At 32.0% G+C, this 16,524-nt stretch overlaps 2 protein-coding genes across 4 annotated transcripts in view; one reads left to right on the top strand and one right to left on the bottom strand.

Moving 5' to 3' along the window:
• Window positions 1-12,917, bottom strand: part of LOC126750267 (probable 3',5'-cyclic phosphodiesterase pde-5) — a 149,247-nt gene extending 136,330 nt beyond the window's left edge. Inside the window, exon 1 of the mRNA XM_050459827.1 lies at window positions 12,840-12,917. The gene's annotated coding sequence lies outside the window, so the exon portion shown is untranslated. The remainder of the gene's footprint in view (window positions 1-12,839) is intronic.
• The window catches only part of LOC126750268 (alpha-1,3-mannosyl-glycoprotein 4-beta-N-acetylglucosaminyltransferase B), a 168,156-nt gene that overhangs the window by 18,651 nt on the left and 132,981 nt on the right, over window positions 1-16,524 (top strand). For 2 of the 3 annotated variants that reach the window (XM_050459832.1, XM_050459834.1), the window contains exon 1: window positions 13,004-13,244. The exons of the other annotated variant lie outside the window; for it this stretch is intronic. The gene's annotated coding sequence lies outside the window, so the exon portion shown is untranslated. Of the gene's footprint in view, window positions 1-13,003; window positions 13,245-16,524 lie in introns of those variants that run through there. 3 annotated transcript variants of the gene reach the window in all.

The raw sequence follows: 16,524 nt of genomic DNA, 5'->3' as shown, positions 1-16,524 counted from the left end.
TTAGCGTCTGCTGAGGACATTTATCGGTTATTTTATCGATTACTAAGGCAGTCAGATTAAAATGATGACTCTTACTTAAGTCCTTAATCGTTAATGAGGTTTTCTTATTAATATAGGTTGTTCCCTGATTTATACCACAAACAGGGATGTGCACTTTCTCACACTTGAGGTTTAGGATATCAAACAAGGTCTTTGATATAAGATTAGACTGTGACCCGCTATCAAGTAAGGCTCTACAGGGTATGGGTCTCGAACAGCTGTCATAAACATAAACTAAAGCAGTAGATAGGAGCACAAAAGTATTTGGTACAGAATTAGCACAAGCAAAACTGTAATCAATAGGCAAATCAGGCTGAAGATTATTTTCTTGTTGAGGATTACAAACCTTTTGATCTACTACCACTTGGTGTGAAGTAGCGTGGGGTAATTGATTTGATGGCAAGAAACTCGGGGTTTCACAAAGATGAGGATTTATGTTACCTCTTTGAGGATTGGGCAACTGTGTTGGGTTAATACCATCATGGTTATTGCTTGAGGTTGCCCTTATTTGGGCGCAAAGCGTTTTTTGAGAGGGTTGCTTAGTAATAATTGGATTTACATTTGAGGTTATGTGCCTGGAATCTTTCTCAAAGTTATTTGTGGGGTAATGTAGCAATGAATGATGCCTTCGCTGGCAAGCTCTACAAGAATGTTTGGATGTGCAAACAGATGCAAAATGACCTGGACGTAGGCAATTTGTACATAATTTTAGACGTTTCGCCTCATTGTACTTTTCGCTCACAGGAAGTTTGAGGAATTTCTCACATGCATAGACAAAATGGCTATCTTTACAAACAGGACATTTATTTTCAAAAACGGCATTGGTGAATGTCTTAGGTGTACCATAACTCTTTTGAGGATTTGGATCATGTTTATTTTGCACTTTAAAATCAATTGACTCTAAGAGGTGGCAACGCTCTGTGAGGAATGTAGTGAGGTTAAGGATTGAAGGGCTATCAAAATTCTTGGAATAGATTTCCCATTCCCTACGTGTAAGTTGGCCAAATTTTGAGGTAAGTAGATATATTAAGGGTGTGTCCCAGTTATCCACATTTTCACCTAGATTTTTTAAACATCGATAATGTTTTTGAAAGTTATCTAAGAATTTGCGTAACTGGATATGGCTATCTTCTTTGAGGGATGGCAAGCTAAAAATTGCTTTCATATGAGCATGAATTATGGCCCTCTTATTCTCATAGCGCTCTTTGAGTAAATTCCATGCAACAGCATAGTTGCCATCGGTAGCTGTAAGGGAGCTAATTATCTGGGCAGCATCTCCTTTAAGGGCAGACTGGAGATAGTAAAATTTTTGCACCTTGGGTAACGAGGGATTTTTATCAATAAGAGCCTCGAAGGTTTCATGAAACTGGGTCCATGATTCGTAAGAACCAGAAAACTCTGGTATGGATAATGGAGGTAATTTAGTGGATAAAATACTAGCCATATTATTTATAGGGTTGTTGCTGAGCTCAGGGTGAGTCTCAACGGTTAAACCAGGATTGTTGCTAGCATTTTTGAGGTTGGTGGCTTGTAATATAAGTTTTGCCTTGGAAATTATTGAGAAGTATTTTTCCTCGAAGTCTGATCTGACCTCAGTCTGATCTTGAGCATCAGGCAGTTTGTGCACTAAACAAATGTCTTCGATACCCAATTGAATTTGTTCAAATTCCTGCAAAAGGGAATCAGCAGCTTTAAACCTGGTCTCAATTTGGACGAGGTCTGAAGGAGTTAAAAGCTCGAGTTGGGGTAAGGCATTTAAAAATGTTTGGAAACGAGTTAGAGAGGCTTTCATGTGACCTCTTTTGTTAATGAGGAATTTTATTTCTGCCTTAGCTTTATCTAAAATTTGTTCTGCACTAAGATTTTCCGTCATTTTGATGGTAACTGAGAAAACAATAAAAAGTTTTGCACTTATTTACTTATGCCAAAAAGGAAAAATTAAAGGTTACAAATCTTAAAACAACAATATAAAAATTAATGGGTTAAACAACCAAGGCTAAACCAAATTTTACAAAACCTGAAAGAGATTAAAAAACACACCAAATAAAATTTAAATTAAATTATTAAATTTTATCATCAATAGTTTAGTAGGCTGGATACAAATATTTTGTTTTTAAGGCTATATATGCAAAAATCTATTTAAAATGCATAACTCAATTCTTAAAAGGGTGAATATGAGAATTTTAATCTTAAAAACATATAAGTTTAAATCAAAAAAAATAAGGTTTAGAGCTAAAAATGTAGTTTATAATATGTCAGATAGGTTTTTAGGGTTGAAAGATTTAGTTTATTAAGGGTTATATAAACTCTACATTAAATTATGGTTGCATTTATTGAACTAGGTTAAAATATAAATATAGGTTTCAAGTAAAAATCCACAAAACAGCTTAATTACTGTAGGTTACGAAGGTTAAAATGTAAATAGAAAATAAAAACCAAACTATATAGGTGTAATTAAAACCAACTTGCACAAATCTTAGCTTAATTTGAACAAAACAGCTTATCAAAAACGTTAAGGTAACGGTTTGGAAGTCAGGATGACCCTAGGTTTACTGCTGGCTTTAATTACTTGGGTTATAATTGACTAACCTTTAATTATTGACTTGTTTTCCTGCTACTAGGAACACTGGTTGCTGGAACATCGACGAAAATACACTAAATATGGGTCGCACTACCATATTTTCCACATCAGGCACGAAGGATCAAAATTTTATGTTAGGTTCCACCCTATTTGATTAGGGATTACGTCGGGTGTTCGACTTGTAGACAGAAAAAGAAAGTCGTGTAATTGGTTACGAGAAATTAATTTATTCTCCTAAACTTTAACTGGTTAATCGCGGCAATCTCTGATTTTACACTTTACTTTATATACAACTATTTATATTTTATGGATTTTTATAAAAGAGCGCGGAGCCCGGTACATGTCTAATATGCAACCACCTGGTCTAACATATCGCAAAGACTACACTCCAACGACTGTTTTAAAGGCGAAAACCGAAATTCAGACTCGTTACAACTATTATTTTTTGCATGCCCTACTTCTTTTTTATTACAGGCGGCTCGAACTTATCGCGGGAACCGATCCTTTGACGGCGCGTATTTTTCAGCGCTTTCCGGGTACAAAGCCATAAATCACGAGCACTTCTGCCGAATTAGGGGAATGTCGAGTGATACAAAATGGTATGAGGTATTTAAAACCGTGGGTATGGCGAGCTAACTATTAAAATATAAAAAATCTCCTAACACTGCAGGCCTGTGCGAAGTTCCTCGAAGTTAGTTGTAACACAGCACACGCTAAAAAAAAATTATGAAGATTATTAATAATAAGTTTAGACACTTGCCTGCGAACCCGATGGTTGCTGAGTCAACTTTTGACTAAGTCAATTTTTTTGTTTGTTTTTCTACTCTCCCGTTCAAGTTAACCTTACTCTACTTGTTTTGTTTAGTTTGTTATAGTTTTTAAAAATGATATAATATGACCTTCAGTAACATTTTATTTAAATTTTTTTGTTTTAACTTAAATGTTTCTGGACGTTTACGACTTATTTAATATGGTGCCTTATATACTCGCCGGCACAAAATTCCGCCACCCTGAAATATTGGCCAAGTTTGATGTTTTATTTATCAGATTTTTCTCACGATTTTGCCATCAGTTTTTAGATACATTTGTTGTGATTTTTTAAAATCATTTTGTAAAGTAGCATTTTTCGATTAGGCTATATTATACAGGAGTAAAATAAACTGTTGTTTTTTCTCGTAATTTCAAAAGACCCTGTCGGAAAATTAAGGTGGATAATTCTGTTTACATACTGTTCCTTGTAATCTTTGATGTATTCTAAACATTTTGATTTTTGATTCATTCCATTACCTCATTTCTGCTGCGAGCTGCAAATTTTTTTTATTAAAACGCTGATTTGAAGCTTATTTTTAGATAATTAATGTCAAGTTTTCGGTTAAAAATTATCGACGTTGGCTAAGGACGCAATTAATGTGACATAAAGTTTGACAGTGTCACTATTATAATTTGTTGTGTGTCAATATGGTATTAACTCCAGCAGACGTGGGTAGAATTGTTGCGTTAATAGAGGATAAGAGAGCGACATAGCAAAAGCTATGTCGCCCGTACTCTGAGATTTCCGCGGTCTATAGTTTGAGATGCCTGGAATAGGTATTTACAGACGGGGAATTTTTACTAGACGACAAGGCTCTGGCAGAAAGAGAATGACCACTGCAGCTGATGATCACTTTGTCACCATTACTTCTTTAAGAGATCGAAGATCTACTGCTGTGTGTTTAAAAAATGACTTGCGAATACTTCATGGAGTAAGTTTAAGTGAAAGAACGATACGTAGAAGATTAGCAGAAGCTGGACTTTATTCACGAAGGCCAGCAAGATGTCCACAATTACTTCCTCGGCATCGACAACACCGACTGAGGTTTGCAAGATCGCATTTTGAGTGGACTCTAGAAGAGTGGGCAAACGTACTATTCATAGATGAATCCAGGGTTTGGTTAAGGACGCCGGATGGTCGTGAGCGGGTATACAGACGTAGAAATTAAAGATATGCTGACTGCACCATTTCAGAACAAATCTTATATCGTGGCGGTTCAGTCATGATTTGGGCGGGTATTTTTACCGAAGCACGCACCAATTTTGTATTTATTGAAAATTGAGCTCTAACCGCCCACCGTTACATTGAGTAAATCCTTCAAGAAATTGTTGTCCCATTTGCTCCATTCATTGGGAACCAATTTACATTAATGCATGATAATGCTAGACCTCACGTTGCACATGTAGTGAGCGAATATCTGGATGAAGTTGGACTCCCAAGATTGGAATGGCCCGCATGTACCCCGGATCTCAACCCAATAGAACATCTTTGGAATCAATTAAAAAGGGCCGTTCGTCGTCGTCCTGTACAACCACAAACTTTGCAAGACTTACGACTAGCGCTGATCAAAGAATATGAGGCTATTCCTCAAGAAAGAATAAGGAACCTTATTCATTCGATGCCGCGAAGACGGCAAGCTGTTACTGCTGCGAGAGGAGGAAATACACGCTATTAAAATTGTTTTTTTTAATTAACTTTATGATATACCTAGTGTTTGTTTCTCCTAATAAAAATACATTTCAAATCAGCGTTTTAATAAAAAATTTGCAGCTCGCAGCAGAAATGAGATAATGGAATGAATCAAAAATCGAAATGTTTAGAATACATCAAAGATTACAAGGAACAATATGTAAACAGAATTATCCACCTTAATTTTCCTACAGGGTCTTTTGAAATTACGAGAAAAAACAACAGTTTGTTTTACTCCTGTATAATATAGCCTAATCGAAAAATGCTACTTTACAAAATGATTTTAAAAAATCACAACAAATGTATCTAAAAACTGATGGCAAAATCGTGAGAATCTGATAAAAAATAAAAAATTTATATAACATCAAACTTGGCCAATATTTCAGGGTGGCGGAATTTTGTGCCGGCGAGTGTATTTAGGAGTTTTACCGGTAAGTCGTATTTTATATTATAATTCATTTAAGTAATTCGTGTCTAGCATTGTTGTTTTTAATACTGGTGTTGCTTTCTACTTTTAGATTTGATGATGTCTTAGGGCGAAACACGTATCATAGCTTATAAAATAAACATACACTGAGACGGTTGACTTTGTGTCCCCTCACCCTCCGAACGTCATCGAATGAAGCTGGTAGCGTTTAAAACACAACAGTTTATAAGTGACCCCAGAGAAAAAACTTGAAGGTTGTTAGATCTGGTGATCTTGCCGGCTAATCCATTGGACCTCTTTTCCCAATCCAATAATCTGGAAACGTCTCATGTAAAAATTGCCTCACAGGAAGAACATAGTGGAGTGGCGCTTCATCTTGTTGAAAATGTAATAAACCTTCGTTTAAATTTCATAAAATCAAGGATAATAAAAAAGTATGAGGCAATTTCTACTGTTTATAAGGAAAAGCTTGCGAAAACTGATAATTTAGTTTTAACTACGGATATTTGGACCAAGACGATGCAGATGAAAAGTTTTCATTTTTTGGAAGGCATAAATATGACATCTATTTCATTGGATGTCATTGAGCTATCGGAATCCCATACCGCTGATTATATTAGTGACATATTAAATAAGGTTTTACAAGACTGGAATATAAAAAATTACTCGATCACAGTATAGTCACTGACAATGATGCCAACATGTTGAAGGCAATTGGAAATCTTTTTGGCATGAACAGGCACTTAAGTTGTTTTGACTGTAGAAAATGCATTACAATGCTCGGGACTTGATGGTTTATTATTAAAGGTGCGAAATATTGTAAAATTTGTTAAAGCAAGTATAAAAGCATCGGATAGCCTTAGAAAAGAGCAGTTAACACAAGGTATTGCAGAAGGCAAAATTAGAAAAGTTATTTTAAATGTTTCGACCAGATGGAACTCTAAATTTTACATGTGTGAAAGATTTCTAGAGCTATTACCACTTCTTTGTAATATTTTATTGGAAAGACCCAATTCTTCACCTATGTTGTCAGCAAATGAGGTAGAACTCCTAAAAAAAGCAGTTGAACTTCTTCAGATAATGGAAAGGTTGACAGTAGAAGCCTCAGGGGAAAAATATAAAACAGTAAGTCATGGTTATTCCTTTAATTAACTGCACTATAAAAAACCTATCGTCTATGAATCTAACTTTTCCTTTAACCATTTCCTTAAAGGGGAAATTAGAAAAAGAAATCAAGAAGCGTTTTGGGAATCCAGAATAGGATTTAAATTTACTAGCCCTTGGAGCATTTTTAGGCTCAAGATTTAAAAACGTCCATTTTAATAACTCATTGGCAATTTCAAAAATTCTACAAAAAGTAAGTAAAATGGTTCACGAGTTCGAAAATCAGACTGTATCAATGACTGCAAATAATGAAATCCAAATAACATCCACCTTTGAAAACTCAGAGGAGTGTAATAAAGTTGATATTTGGAGTTTTCATAAGACTCTTACGCAAAAAGAACAAGTTAATAGGATAAGAGACTTAAAGGGTGGTAGCAGCAGTAGTTCAGATTTAAGTCCAGAAGTTCGTTTATATATTTCTGCACCACTTGCCAGTTTAAAAGACAACCCCTTAGAAATATGGGAGGAAATGAAAGCAGCATATCCAAACTTATATAAAGTAGCTAGAAAATATCTAGGAGTTGTATGTACTTCTGTACCCTCTGAACGGTTATTTTCTTTAGATGGAAGAAAGAAACCGACTTTCTGGAAAACTATTGTCAAAATTACTTTTTTTGAATACTCTACCAGATGAGTACTGGTAACCATTAAGTTTTTAAAATTATTTTTCATGTTTGTTGTGTATTGTATTTGTTATAAAGTTTTTTACTCGGTTTTTTGTTTATCTTTTCCAAAACATATATATAAATATAAATATCATAGATATTATTAGTTAAAAATTATTTTTTTGTACATCATAAAGTATGTATAATATATTTTTTTGGCTAACAATGCTTTTTTTTTCCTTATTTTAGTTTCATTTAAACATTTTCGATGTTTTGGAATATCGATGTTAGCCACTCGATATATCGAGACATCGATATTTGGATGTATCGGTTTTTTAGTTTAAGTCTTACATTGCCTCACATCCAATTTCTTAAAATCTAACATTTGTGTAATTCTTCGCATTTCCCTTATAAATGTTAAGGCTGCCTAAAACGTTTCGCCTAAGCCTAAGTCCACATTGGTACGTAATTACGGATACGTGAGGCTGACTTTTATCCCATCCACTAGAGACTTGCGTATCCGTAAGATGACGTTATATTTTTACTCGAGTTTTTGGTGTTTACAGTTTTGACCTTCCACAATTGCTTCAACCTTGTTTTTTTCAACCAACAATATTTTTATGCCTTGATTGTAAAGGGGTTCTCGTATCCCATATAGGTTTTCTGATATAAATGAATGAAACCAACATTTCGTCATATAATTTGCTGTGTTTTTGGCCACTAAAGTTAAAATATTGTCGTCATTGGCACAAAGCTTGAAAACAAAACCCTGGTTCTCTTGCAACTATATATACTATGAAACTTTGTTGTTCCAAATAATTTTCGCACTGACTATTAACTAAAAAGCCACATTAGACTAGTCACATTTAAAATATGTGGAACCCGGTGTCGAACCTAAATTCGACATTCTAAAAAGGATTGTTTAAAAATAACAACTAGTAAAAAAATTGGTAAAAACTCAAAAATGGAGAAAGAACTCAAAGTTTGAATTAACCAACTTCTATCCGTGTTTTCCTTCACGTAGGTACGTGAAACCTTTCGGGCCTCTTATTGGCTTGAGCAGTCACGTGGTCCCAACGGATTCGTAATTACGTATCAACGTGGATTCAGACTAATGGTAAACCCTTCTCTACAAAAACGCGCCCAAAATGGAGAAGCCTCCTACTCCTACTGATTTTTCTTCTCTTATACAGTGTGACCCATTTGTTTTCGGGTCACCCTGATAAAAAGTTTATTTTTGGTGTGATTTTGCTCGGGTTTTTCTTAAATGTTAGGTACTGAAAAACTGCATCATTATAACAAAAAAAAATCTGCCATGCAAATTCCAAGGCATACTAATGTCAGTTTTTAAGGGCCAAATTTTAAAAAACCATGCTAGGCATTTTTTAGCAAAAAATTGTGCACACCACTGGATTCAGCATCCCCCAAAACGGCTTTACACCAAATTTCACCAAAAAATATTAAGTAATAACAATTTTATAACAAAAAGTAAAAAGGGAAATTATGCATTTATTTACAAATAAAAATGTGTAGACAGCCATGAAAAAAACAAATTGATCAAAGATAATACAAGCAAATAACAATTCCAAACTAAATACAAATAAAAACAAACAATAAACTAACAAAAATAAATACAAATAAAATAAAAACAACAAACAAAAAAATTAAAAATTAACCGCTACTAAATTTTTGAAATTTCTACTAATCCACCATTGTTTCCTATGCATTTTACATTCCTTTTGCCTACATTTAAAATAACTTTACGGACTTGCTCTGGAGTAATTTCTGAACAAACCTGGATTATTCTGACTTGTAGATCTTCTAAATTTTGAAGTCTTGAATTGTACACTTTTTCTTTAAGTAAGCCCCAGAGAAAAAAATCGAGTGGCGTTAAGTCAGAGGATCTCGGTGGCCACTCAACGAAAGGACTGTTTCGTCCTATCCAACAGTTTTCAAAATATTGATTTAATCAGTCTCTTACTAAACGAGCATTATGGACAGGACAACCATCTAACTGAAACTTCAAATTAAGGTGATATCTTAAGGGTAAATCTTCTAATGCGTTCGAAAATTCATTCTCAAGAAAATTCAAAAATTAAATTGTATTCAAATTACCATTAAAGAAAAAAGGGCCAATAATTTTGTCGCTTAGTATTCCACACCAAACGTTAATTTTTTGCGAATACTGTCTCCTTGCATTTATTATAAATTCTGGATTCTGCACGGACCAGTGGCGGCAATTTTGACTGGAGACTACGCCATTTGTGGTAAAAGTGGCTTCATCGCTAAAAAGGATTTCATCTAGAAAGTTTCTGTTGTTTAAATATTCTCCCTGAAGCCAATAGCAAGACTCTAATCTTCTTGCCTGGTCACCATCCTCTAAGGTGTGCAAAAATTTTGGCTTAAATGCTTTTATGTTATTTCTTTGCAAACATCTTCTTATACTTTCTCTGGGGATGTTAAGGACCAAACTAGCCGTTCTGACACTACTTCGAGGATTGCCGCTAAAATATTCCAAAATGTAATTTTCTTTTCTTCTGAGCCCATGCACGCCGTCCATTATGTCTATTTTTAAGTAGATTTTTCGAAATAGATCCTGTTTCATTGAAAATTTTATTAACACGTTGCACAGTACTTAGACTTACTGGTCTATCAGGATGCCTAATATTAAATTCTCTGGCAGCTTCTCTCATCGAACGCGTTACCACCAACAAGACGAACAATTTCAATTTTTTCTCTTAAATTTAAATTTTCCATGATTACTAATACTATCTGAACACGTTCTATTACCACTTTTGATAGTTAGATGTCAAATGTGACAATTCAATATTTTAATAATTTTTAGACACAATAGAGTTCAATATCAATAATTTTTAGAGACAATTTAGAAGTAAAGCGCATTTTTTTTTTATCATAAAATTGTTATTGTTTAATATTTTTTGTTATAAGGCCGTTTTGGGGGATGCCAAATCCAGTGATGTGCACAATTTTTTGCTAAAAAAATGCCTAGCATGGTTTCTTAAAATTTGTCCCTTAAAAACTGACATTAGTAGGCCTTGGAATTTGCATGGCAGAATTTTTTTTTGTTATAATGATGCAGTTTTTTTGGACCTAATATTTAAAAAAAACCCGAGCAAAATCGCACTAAAAATAAACTTTTTATCAGGGTGACCCGAAAACAAATGGGTCACACTGTATAAGTTTTTTAACATTTAGTGATATTTTTAGTAAAAATAATTAATAATTTTAAATTTTCTTTAAACACTGTAAATTACTGTTTTAGAAACCATCCATTTAATTTATTAATTTAATGTAACTTTTACGTTGTTTCACATCCAAATTTTTAACATCAAATATTTGTGCAATTCTTCGTATTTCCCTTATAAATGTAAACAGGAGCGAGAGGAGCCTCCTACTCCTACTGATTTTTCGTCCATAAGCGTCTGTGACGTTTTTCTTCTCTTATATAATTTTTATTTTATATTTTAGTGACATTTTTAGTAAAGCAATTAATAATTTTACATTTTTTTAAACACTGCAAATTAATTAAATAAAATCTGTATTGTTGTGACAAATTCATAATGAGTTACTTATTTTATTCGGTATTACGTCACTTACAGCAAAAATCAATTTAGAAATTTTTATCTCACACGCTCAAAAAATTGAAAAGAAGAAGAAAATAGACTTATTCACGTATTTAAAAGAAATATGAACTCAAATCTGTAATGATACCGTTCGATATACTTATTTTAATTTAAGTTCAATAAGTTTTAAATACAATATTTTACTTAAGGTATAATAGATTTTTTATATACATAGGAGCTGAGGTTTAATCTATTAATCTCTGAGCTCGTTTCTTCTTTTCAATATCCTACCTAACTTTGTTATGAATATTAAAATTAAAAAACGATAAAACAACAAGAAGACCTACTTAAAAAAAAAAGATTTTATTAAAAATATCTTAATACAAAATAATTATCCCAAAGAATTTTTGGAAAATAGCTTTAAAGAGTTTGATAATCCACGTATAAAATTGAATCAACCTATTTTTACGACAAATCTTATTTTACCATTTGTTCCAGGTTTTTCTGATAAGATAAAAAGAATTGCTAAAAAATTTAATATAAGAACTATTTTTAAATCACAAAACACATTACGGTGCTTATTAACAAAAACTAAACCTTTCAATGAAAATGAATTTAATTAAAATGTAATCTATAAAATTCCTTGTACTTGTGGTAAATTTTACATAGGTGAAACCTGTATACCATTACCAAAAAGAATTAATGAACATTAATCTTACATAAAAAACAATGATTTTCAAAAATCCAAAATTACACAACATGCATTCGACAATAACCATAGAATAGACTGGAATGCTTCCTCAATTTTAGCAAAGGAACCAATTTCAATATTACGTAAACTAAAGGAAAGCGCATTTATAATGTTAAATGAAGATAAATGCTTAGCTAAAGTCCAGTGCAACGATATATTAGAATGGTCACCCGTCAAAACACCATCATTCCACCTGCCAAACAATGTAAATAGAAGGTGGATGACATTGTTTGGCAGGTGGAATGCTGGTGTTTTGACGGGTGACCATTCTAATATATGGTTGAACTGAACTTTACTTGTTCGGTTGATTTTAATAATACATGGATTCCTTTGCTAAAAAGAGAGGTAGATCAGGGTATTCTCAAAATTAATTTATGATTTTAAATATTTGATATTCATATATTTTAAATCATTAATTTACATTAAGATCACACCCCTTTAATTTTAAAGAAGTAACCTTTGAATTTGTTGTTATCTTTCAAAATAGTTTGTCAAACTAATAATAAACCGTCAAACCTTATAATAAAAAAAAGTATTTAAAGTATTTTCGAATTAGGAAGAACTTTTGATGGTATTACATAACTGAAGATTTACGAGTGAATATATTTTATTTATATTTTTAATTTAATTTAATTTTACTTTAATTACCTTGATAACGGTAGTAGATATAACTACCGAAACGTTGGTTCAAATTAGGTATTTTTTAAAAAGTAGGTCTTCTTGTTGTCTTTATCGTTTTTTAATTTTAATATTCATAACAAAGTTAGGTAGGATATTGAAAAGAAGAAACGAGCTCAGAGATTAATAGATTAAACCTCAGCTCCTAGGTATATAAAAAATCTATCATACCTTAAGTAAAATATTGTATTTAAAACTTATTGAACTTAAATTAAATTAAGTATATCGAACGGTATCATTACAGATTTAAGTTTATATTTCTTTTAAATACGTGAATAACTCTATTTTCTTCTTCTTTTCAATTTTTTGAGCGTGTAAGATGATGATTTCTAAATTGATTTTTGCTATAAGTCACGTAATACCCAATAAAGTAAGTAACTCACTGTAAATTCATGTTTTGGAAATCATTCATTTATTTTATTAGTTTAATGTAACTTTTACGTTGCTTCTTAAGATCAAAAATTAATGCAATACTTCGTATTTCCCTTATAAATGTAAAAGATGACTCACTAAAACGTCTTCGCCTAACGGTAAATCCTCCTCCACAAAAACGCGCCCAAATTGGAGGAGCCTCCTACTTGCTACTGATTTTTCCTCTATAAGCGTCGGCAACGTTGCTCTCCTCTTATATAAGCCCGTCTCCTACTTTTCCTTTATTTTAGTTCAGTCGATCATCGGGTTTCCGCGAGTCGGTCGGTAGTCGTTCGTATGACCTCGCCTTTAAATTCGATCCAACAAACAAAACAAAACCACCCGGCTTAACACACCAAAACAGCTGATTTTCAACTTTAATATTTTCGGTTTATTTATGGTTTATTTCTATCGGTGATTTATTGGCGGGATTTTGGGGGTTTCTGGCCCGGTTTGTGGTTGTTCCTCCGGGACCCTCGGGTCTATTTATTCTGGAGTTATTAGGTGTGTTTTGGGAGGGGTCACAACATTGACACCTTATTATATATGCATGTGCATGCGTTGTAAACACCTTTTAAAAAGGATTTTAAAATAAAATAAGAAAAGAAATGTTAAAAATCATTGAATTCGTTTTCAAATCTGAGGTTTTGATTTTTGATTTCACAATTTCTTGCGCTTCAGATGAACTTTATTAGAATTCTTAACAAGCAAATATACAAATTTTTTTTTTTTTTTAAATAATCTATATGTAGATAATTTATATGAGACATTTATATATGCAGATATGAATATGGTGATGTATAATGCATATTTTATCTATTAGAGACATTTTCTCAGGATTTTCAAAAAAAAAACAGAAATAGAGAAAAAGTTTAAATTAAAATAATTAATTTCTTAAAAAATTACAAAAACAAACCCCGTCAGAATTTTTAAAAGGAAACTGAATGAAAAAATATTAGGAAAAAATTATATAAAAAATATAATTTTTTAATAAAAAAACAATATTTTTATATAGTTTTTAGTTAAGAGAGGAATGTGATGCTAGTAATTCATATTTTATCTATTAGAGATGAGTTAAAAAAAATATATATAATTTTTTTCTCAAAAAACTTCATTTCATGTTAAGATGGATTAGTTATAGTATCATTCTTTCCCTGGTACTTCATCAGAATTTTTTAAAAGAAACAATAGATAAAAATATGAAGAAAAAAAATAACAAGATTTTTTTTTCAAATTAGAAATACATATTTAATTTGGTATCAAGCTGAATACGTTATAGCATCAATAGTACCCAATACATTTTCGGTTTTAAAAATAACTAAGAGCTTTTTCCAAACAGCCCAATTTAAAAAAATATATATTCTAAAAATTTCGAAATACCTAGCTTAACGAAAAATCTGGTATTTCATGGACGAGTTTTTTGTTTTTCTCAAAAATATTGTATCAAAAATTTAAAAAAAAAATATTTTAAAATAAAAAAATAAATTTTTAAAATAGAAAAACTTAGAAGAAAAGGGATTTGACTACTTAAATATGTTAATTTGTTTTCTCTAGAATAACGTTGTAACAGAATATAACTCAAGATTTGTTCAACTGAAAATATTAAAAGTCATCCAAAACCCTATATTAATATAAGACTAAAAAAAGCATCTAGGGTATTACCAGTTCCTCAAAAATACTATACCTATACATAAAATACTATAAATTATAAAAAATCGAGATAAATTTCAAATCAAATCAATTTATTAGTTAATAAATGACTTTGATTTGATTTGTAAATAATTTGTGATATAATAAAAATACATGAGTATGTAAGATTTGTGAATATAATTTATAAGACTATTCATGACATACGGCACGATATATTATGGCTAAAGTACAGGGTAAAAAAAATTAAAAATTGGGATTATCAGAGGCGTTCCAGAATATCTTTTAAAATTATTTTCATGACCTACCAAGTGTTTCAAAGTTCAGTTTTTTTAAATGTAAAACCCTATACAGGGTGTTTCCTAACTACAGTACGAAACTATACAGGGTGAATCGTTAGGTCGTTTTATGAAAAAAAGTTCCTATGAACGTATGTCGGGAGTTGCTTTGTTTCTGAGATACAGGGCGATGAAGGTTCAAAAAAATAACGGTATTTTAAAAATACTATAACTATCCTTAAACCGATTTGGTTGAAATTTGGTGCAGTTATTTGAAGTTATAAGACGCTTATTTAGCTGTAACTAGATTGAAATTATTAGGTCCAGTGGCGTGTCAGTGGGCACCACATGCTTATTGTTGAGAAAAAAACAAGGCCAATAATTGTTTTGCAGCTTTTTATTTATTTTTGTATTTAAGCAACTAAAAATACAACTTTTTCGTATCTTATATTATCTTCATATCTGGCTTTGTTTTCGAAAAAAAAAATTTAAGTATCTTTAACTTATTCTAAAAATTATCCATGGACGACAACATGAAATAAAAACCAATTAATTCGATAAACAATTTTGACCTTAAAGTAAATGAGCACAATGTCCACCCTCCAATGCACGACTTTTTGGTCTCTTGTGTCTTGTTTACTATGATAATAAACATTCAACTTCTACGATTTTTATTATCAGATTTTTGAAATACAACAAAATAACAAATACATTGCTTCTTATGACAAATAATTGGCAAGTCCATTCAAGTACCTCCTTTGTACCTACCTGCTTTGGAGACCAGCTGACAGTGATAGAATTGCTATAAGTAAAATTCAGCTGTCAATTAGCAGTGATTCATTACTCCATCATGAATAATTTTACTAACCATGAAATGATCGACATGCACTTTATTTATGGATTAGCAAATGGAAATGCGGAAGAAGCACGAAGAATTTACCAGGACAGATATCCTAACAGAGTAATTCCATGTGCAAAAACATTTAGAAAACTACATGCAAGATTATGTGAAACTTGGAGTTTTAATAAAAATATGGGTGGTGGAAGACCAGAAACTATAACAACGCCTGAAGTGGAAGAAGCTATACTTGATGCGATAGAAGAAGATCCTTCCAATAGTATCAGGAAGATTGCACTGCAGCTTGAAGTCAGTTCAAAAACCGTTTGGAAAGTTCTAAAAAGAAACCTCCTGCATCCATATCACATACAGCGTGTACAAGCTCTACTGCCTCGGGATTTTCATCCAAGATTAATGTTTTGCAGGTGGTTGATTCATACGATGGCACACAATAATAATTTCCTACCAAATATCTTATTTACGGACGAGGCAAATTTTTCAAGAGATGCTATTATGAACTTCCACAATGATCATTTTTGGGCCGACGAAAATCCCCACGTTATTAGAGAAACTCATTTTCAGCAACAATTTTCGCTGAACGTTTGGATAGGAATTATTGGTGACTACCTAATTGGCCCATTTTTTTTACCGGCAAGATTATTTGTCGTCCATGGATAATTTTTAAAATGAGTTAAAGATACTTTAAATTTTTTTTCTCGAAAACAAAGCCAGATATGAAGATAATAAGATAAGATAGGAAAAAGTTGTATTTTTAGTTGCTTAAATACAAAAATAAATAAAAAGCTGCAAAACAATTAATTATTGGCCTTGTTTTTTTCTCAACAATAAGCATGTGGTGCCCACTGACACGCCACTGAACCTAATAATTTCAATCTAGTTACAGCTAAATAAGCGTCTTATAACTTCAAATAACTGCACCAAATTTCAACCAAATCGGTTTAAGGATAGTTATAGTATTTTTAAAATACCGTTATTTTTTTGAACCTTCATCGCCCTGTAT

Source organism: Anthonomus grandis, chromosome 2 (genome assembly GCF_022605725.1).
Source record: "Anthonomus grandis grandis chromosome 2, icAntGran1.3, whole genome shotgun sequence".
In the NCBI taxonomy this organism is placed as follows: Eukaryota; Metazoa; Arthropoda; class Insecta; order Coleoptera; family Curculionidae; genus Anthonomus; species Anthonomus grandis.
Note: the sequence above shows the minus strand (reverse complement) of the source record. Positions and strands in the feature narration are given on the sequence as shown.